This window comes from Triticum aestivum, chromosome 2B (genome assembly GCF_018294505.1).
Source record: "Triticum aestivum cultivar Chinese Spring chromosome 2B, IWGSC CS RefSeq v2.1, whole genome shotgun sequence".
In the NCBI taxonomy this organism is placed as follows: domain Eukaryota; kingdom Viridiplantae; phylum Streptophyta; class Magnoliopsida; order Poales; family Poaceae; genus Triticum; species Triticum aestivum.
The window spans coordinates 17,721,794-17,729,127 of NC_057798.1; the positions used below are offsets into that span (position 1 = coordinate 17,721,794).

Below are 7,334 nucleotides of genomic sequence, written 5' to 3' on the forward strand. Positions count from 1 at the left end.
ATGGTGCGGGCTACACCACCGGGCTCCTCTACAGAGCTGGCTTCGACCGCACTCCAACACCAACGGGCTCTCCAGTGGCTTCGGCCGCACCCCAGCACCAACGGGCTCTCCACTGGCTTCGGCCGCGACACCTCGACCCAAGAGAGCACGCCGACCACCTTATCATCCTCCGCCGCCACGCCTCGGCCCGCCAAGGCCAGCGCCGAGGCCGACAAAGGTGTGTCAGAAGGCCAAGGGCCTCGCCAAGCAGCGCGAAGACTTGCGGGCTAGGCTCGCCAATTGCAAGCGCGCCTGTTAGCTCGCCCTCGTGCCGGCAATCGGCGGCGTGTGCCCGGTGGTGGAGGCCAGCAATGGATAAGCGGCGGCTGTGGCCCGTGATGACTGTTGAACCAGTTAAATAAGGATCGCGGATATAATTCTAACTACTGCAGGTATCTTTTTGCAAAACTTAAACGTATATAGAGACCAACTAAAACAGGGACTGCGGGTTGATTTTTTATAAACCGAGGGACTTTTTTGCAAATCGCCAGCGACGACGTACGACCAGAAACCGTAGCTACTTTATTATATATAAATAACATATAAATAAAAAATAATAATAATATATAATATATATACTAGCAAAAAAGCCCGTGCGTTGCAACGGAAGAAAAAAACACTCCTCTGCCCTATCTCTCCCTCTCGTGATGAGATCTCACATGTTGTCCGAAAGGAAATTTCATCAACCTACTTCGTTTCCAAATCAAGAGATCTTATTTTCCATCATCCTGAAAGAGGTTCAGAACTGATGATGTAGCATGTCGTTTTTCATCAAACAGATAAAAAGGTTTAGTTTAGAGATGATCATATATATAGCTTTGATTTGATGCACAGGTGGGTGTCAGCCTGATGGCCTTTCAGCAACTGGGAGGAATAAACGTGTTAGGCCTCTATACAAGCTATATCTTTTCATCAGCAGGTATTGTGCCATTTTATTTTAATGCCAAGAAGAACTTTCCATAATTGTTCTTCCCCTAAACTTCAGGGTTTTCTGGTAAACTTGGGACCACCTCGTTCAGGATAGGATATTATGGTCAATAACTGGAACTGGCTTACCGGCTGTATCAATTTCTATAACTATAATTATTTCAGATACCAATCACATTATTCGGGGCCCTTCTCGTGGATAGGTGTGGAAGGAGAACCCTTCTACTGGTATGGATACTCCAATACTGAGCTGATGCACCTAAACCAAAAAGAAAGCTTCATTTTTCTTTTATAATTTTTCTTTTAATTAGGTGTCTTCATCTGGCACATTTGTGGGCTGCTTTCTTACTGGGCTATCATTCTACTTTAAGGTAAGCGTAAACTTGTTTATTCTATCGGGCAGTCCAACTTAAATTCTGAACTGGAAATCATTTATTGATGGTAAGTTACTAACATAAGCCATTGGGAAATTTCCGGAAGAAACTTGTCACGGTATTTACAAGTTCTAACTGATTTGTTCATCACCTAGTTCGTATTTCTCAAACTGCATCAATGGCAATGCGGACATTTGAAATTTAACTATCTGATAATAGTAGTGCCTGAATGCAAAATATAAGAGGTAACCGCAGTTATTAAAGTTCCCAGCTAGTACGGAGTATTTGGCAATGGGGCATGAATTACCAGACTGCACAAGCACCAACTTCCATGTGTGAGACTCTATTAAATAAACATGATTGAAGGGTGAAATATCAACCGATCAAGCAGATCAAATAAAAAAAAGTTGAATAAACGTAACCTGAATTTACATTTCAGAATGTTCGGTGCCTATCACTATACAGAGTATTGGCTTTCTATCTTTTCATGATCACAGGCACAAGAATTGTACACACAATTCGTTTCTAAATTATCTCTTTATGGCATACTGGTACAGAAATTACGTAGCTGGAACATCAATAATTTTGTGTGATCCCAATGTAGAAATGAAAAATAGTGTACATAGTACATCACCACCTAGACGTCTTTTTTTGCTGGCACAACATGTTTGAACTCCAGAAATGTAAATTCTGACTCCTTACTGAATAGGCATACTATGGGGCATACTCAATTTGAATGGGACCTGTTCCTTGGGTTATCATGTCCAGGTATGATATATCACCATGAAGTTAATTAGGGATGATGCTCGCGTTCCTGGTAATCAAGGAACCCACGTTCGTAACTGACGACATCTCATTGTTTATTGGCAAAGATATTCTCAATCGACATGAAAGGAATAGCAGGAAGCTTGGTAACCCTGGTTAGTTGGATTGGTTTATTCGTGATATCGTATTCATTCAGCTTCCTTATGGAGTGGAACTCTGCAGGTAAGTATGTTCAACCCTTGCATAAGTAGGCCAGTTGAAAAGAAAGTAGAATATCCACCATTACCCACTTGTGTGATAGCCGAATAATAACCCATTAGCAAAAATATGTTTGGAAAGGAGTTATCGCCAAGGTTTGTATATCTTTTTCTACAAAAGTATATGTTGCTTCGTTTCTCCCATGAGCTTTGGTTCCACTTACCACTCAATAGTTTTCCAGTAAATGTTTTTGCTTGAGTTTGTTTTTATTTCTACATGTAGGCACATTTTTCTTGTTCTCAGCAGCGAGCCTGGTTACTGTGTTGTTCGTGGCAAGGCTAAATTTACCATGATATCCTGACCGACCGTTATCACACTAAATTTCACCAACGATTATGTACACATCAGGGCATCCTTTTCGTGCACAACTTGCTTTGCTGGATGGCAGAGTTCACGTATTGGTTGAATGTCATTGGAACAATGAAGCAGATTGCATGCTTGTGTGAGTTCATGTGCTTTTGGTGGACTATATATCTACGAAGAGTTAAAAAGAAAGGGCCAAAAGATGTAATCATTCAGAACCAAACTTAGAATGACACGAGGCTGTTACCATCAAAATTTGACACCGCAGTGCCAAAAAAAAACTCCGGGTAAACAAAGAATAAACCCAACTCTGAGCAGAAAAGATTCATTTAAATGTAGACTCATTCATAGGTGAAAATTAGGTACCAGTATTTGTGTTCCGGTTTTCAACTGCTTCGGTGAGTGAGTACTCTACACTCCATAATCAATCAGGTACCAGTATTTGTGGTATCCAACAATTTAACCCGGTTCATGCTTGCTTCCTGCTTACTACTTTCCTCCCTTATGACCCGCTTGAGGTTTCCAAGCTCAGGAGAGTCCTGACCATACACCATCTTTATGTTATCCACACAAGCACTGGAAATGACAGGCAGCAGATAAATCAACTCAGCATCGCAAAGAACTAACTGAACATGTAGATACACGCCAGCAAACCTGCAGGCTTCCCTGTCGAATTTGCTGCATGGCACACCAAAGAACTCTTCGAAAACCTTCGGTTCGACCCGGCAGAAGAATGGCCAGTCTACAACACCCAAAAATATCAACCATAACAGCGTCAGTTAACTTCCACATGTGCGCTGCGCTGAAGACTAAAACCAGGAGAACTCATTCTGAAGACTACCGTACCTTCGTAGATGTTGCAGGTTCGGTTGGACTTGTCATAGTTGGTGCACTATCCATCGGGGCCAATCATGCTCTTGTACAGCTACGGTCATGGTCAGCAATTCAGCATGCTCCATCATATTAACCGAAATTTTGCATCTATCAAACAACAACCAGTCTTTTTGTAGTACGTATGTTCATAGATACAGAAGAAATGCCGCCGCTATTAATTGGTACTGAGTTTACCTACCTGGAGGTGGTCAGCCCCGTCCGCCTTGTCCTTGTCGGGGGTGAGGAACTCGGGGCCCTTGTCTAGCTTGCAGCAGGCGCCGCACCCCGTCGAGCACCGCCACCGCACCCCCCGCTTCGGCTTCTCCGGCTGCTGGTTCCTCAACTCAATCTCCTGGCCCGGTGGCCCCTGCCCCTCTTCCGCCGCTGGGCGAGCCTTACTGTCCCTGGCCGGTCTAGCGCTGGGCTTCTTGTTGCTGCTGGGGATCTCAGAGCGCCCAGGCAAGGGCTGGGCTGGGGCTTGGCCTCGCCCCGCCGCTGGCCGTTCCTCCTCTTCCCACCCGATGGTGGTCACGCCGGCCGCCATATCGTCCTCCGCCGCGACGCCTCGCACAAAGCGAGCACGCCGGCCACCTTATCGTCCTCCGCCGCGACGCATCGCCCCATTCCCCATTCCTGGGCTTCGGCGGCGCGAACGCCAACGCCCGCCGCGACGCCTCGCCCCATCCTGGGCTCGGGCGGCGCGTGCGCGCGCTCGCGTGCTCGTCCTTGTGGCGGCCGAGGCCACCGTCTCCCTGGCCCACCTCACCGTGCCCCCGCTCGCAGCCGAGCAGCTCCAGCGTGCCAGAGGCCCTGCCGTCACCGGATCCGCGCGGGGGCTTTGCCCGGAGGACCCAAACGGCGGCGGCGAGGAGAGGACGAGAAGGGGGGTGGCGGCCGCTGCGCAGGCGAGATGCGCCAGAGTGGCAGAGCTTTGTGACGGGAGGGGCGCAACACTCCCTAGGGTCTTTTTTAAAAAAGTGAAACGTTTTTTCTCAGAATATCCACTTAAAATAGGACTGCGGGTTGAACACCAAAAAACATAGGGGCTTTTTTGCAAACTTGCTGACGACGTACTACCAGAAGCAATAAGTGCTTTAGAAACTACTAGGGTTTCGTCCGGCTTTCTTGGTAAAGCAACATCACCGATACAACCAATAATTAAGTATGGAAAAATAAATAAGCCTACAGGAACTGGGTGTTGACCGTGTGCATCTTTTTCCAAAAAGGCCACGTATATTAAGTACCAGAAACCCTTACAAGAACACTCTATAAAATTGAAAATTACATCCAACCATTCAGGGTACCAAAGTCTTCTTCGTCATGCATCCACCGGCCACACGTAATGAACAAAGCTCGTTGCCGCAGCGGATCAAACTTGTTTAAATCAGGGAAGATGTAAAAGCAATGACCAGGAGGTCATCGATATAGACCCGAAGACGTCGATCACTCTAACGTACATCTTAACCATGTAGAGACCTGGTGTGTATTCATTTCTACGTATCTCCTAGATGCCATATTATGAGTTAATAAAGGCACCTTTTATGTAAAAGTACTCCAGGATAGCATGATGATATGTAATTTAACATAGGAGACCATGTCAGTATCAAACATGAGTACTTTCCTTATCGGAACCGAAAGAGTATTGTGGAAATTAAATCTAGCAAAAGTGCATGACTAGCCATTCTCCACGCCTGCAGGCTATAAACAGGAATTAATAAATCCACCATCAACTATATCAGCCAGCAAACTTCTATAATAGCATATTTCTCAAATCAACAAAATTACATATTTCAAAAGTACATTTTGTGATACATATATGCATATGATTTATGAACATCGTATCTGCATATTTTTAAAGTTGATAAAAGTAATAAAGAGAAGTTGTAAAACAAATAAAACTCGAGCTTGGCTAGCTCAAAACTCGGTTGGAGTTATTCTTAAATAATGTACTCCCTCCGTTCCTAAATATAAGTCCTTTTAGAGATTTCAAATGAACTACCACATACGGATGTATATAGACATATTTTAGAGTGTAGATTCACTTATTTTACTTCGTATGTAGTCACTTGTCGAAATCTCTAGAAAGACCTATTTTTAGGAACGGAGGGAGTAGCTGCTAGTCCCAGTCTAAGCCATCCCATTCTCCGGAGACATGTACTATTTGTATTTGGTGTTAACATGGCTGCACAATTGGATTAGGAATTCATAATTCACCATCGAGTAGATCATCAGCAGAACACATCGCAGATCATCATGCATAATGAAATATATAAATAACCAAATTCTTGAAAACACATAAAATAAGTCAACAGGTGATAAAAATTGCATGCCAATGGATTTGCAGGTCTGACTGTCTGTCGGACAAAAATTTAAACAGAAAGAGACAGACATAAACCGAAAGGCCATAAGTGTTTAGAAAATAATAAAAATGTATCAGATTATAATTTCCAGCCAAAATTGAAACTTATCACATTATTTGAATATGAAATTAATGATTAAAAGAAAAATAAAATTCAACAAAATGCACAATTAATCTAAGAAAATTAAGAAAAAATTGAAAATACTTTAGGAACAATCACTTTTTTAATTCCCTAGTTAGTAAAGCAATGAATATCATGCTACCTAAAAGAAAAATGAGCAGATTGGTACAATATAAACATGGAAACGCTATCCCCGCCTATTATAGTCTACTTAAAACTGATCTTTTTTTTTCCTTTTGCAATACTAGATATAGAATTCATTGCATGGATTCAACTTGTACGATGTATGATATGACCTATGCCACAGGTAGATAGTCTATTCCATAAACACCGGTGGATAACGACGATTCTGTTCTTTAGACTAATTTGCAGTTTTTGCCGAAAAGTGTAATTACTATAGCAACTTTGCCTGTGTAATTCAGCAATAAATTTTTCTTTCTGTCTTTGTTGTTGCACTGATGAAATGAAGCGAAATTATTGAAATGAAGAACCTGCAGCAATAAACGAAAAGCTGACAGTACAAACCAAACAACAAGAACTTACTCGTAACATTATCAACAATAACCACTAGCCTAACAATAATCTGTCTTGCAAAATACAATTCATTAAACATATGAAAACTAGAAAATTACTTCCAAAATAAGAATTCTTGCATTGTTTTCAAGCACCAAGCCATCTCTTTTGGACAACCTGTCACTACTAGGGAAAATCCTATTAGTAGCACGGGTTAAATAGCTAGTAGTAGCGCAGGTGCCCGTGCTACTACTACGGCGCTACGGCTAACTTGTAGCAGCAGCGCGGATGCGCCCGCGCTACTACTACGTCTGTTAGTAGTAGCGTGGGTGCCACCTGCGCCACTACTATTAATTTCAAAAACAAAAAAATTCTCGATCACGTGCGTGCTGTCAATGGCAACAATGGTTCGATCCAGCGAAGACAGGGGTCGCCGGAGCTGCAGAAGGGCAGCGGCAGTCCAGATCCAGCGCCGGCTGCTGCAGAGGGCCCGGATCCATGGCCGAGCAAGGCGGCGGCGTGGGGCTCCTCTTCGCAGCCAAGGCAGCGAGCTCCTGGTCGTCCATGGAGACGACCTGCACGGGCAAGGACATGAGAGGGTGAGTCAAACTAGAGGGGGGGAGAGAAAAAGAAAAACGAGGGAGAGAAGAAGGAGATGGAGGTAGCAGCGGGGTTGGTCGCCAGTGGTGAGGTGCTCCGGCGTGGTGTCATGGAGATGCGGGGAAGACCGGCGAGCTCCGGGACGCCGGCGGCGCGAGGCGGCGGCCTCTTTTGGCGCCATGGAGGAGGAGGCGCGCATGCG

At 44.4% G+C, this 7,334-nt stretch overlaps 1 pseudogene; it reads right to left on the reverse strand.

Moving 5' to 3' along the window:
* Positions 1-3,094: 3,094 nt before the first annotated feature.
* On the reverse strand, positions 3,095-4,346 carry LOC123038772 (uncharacterized; annotated as a pseudogene).
* Positions 4,347-7,334: the final 2,988 nt, after the last annotated feature.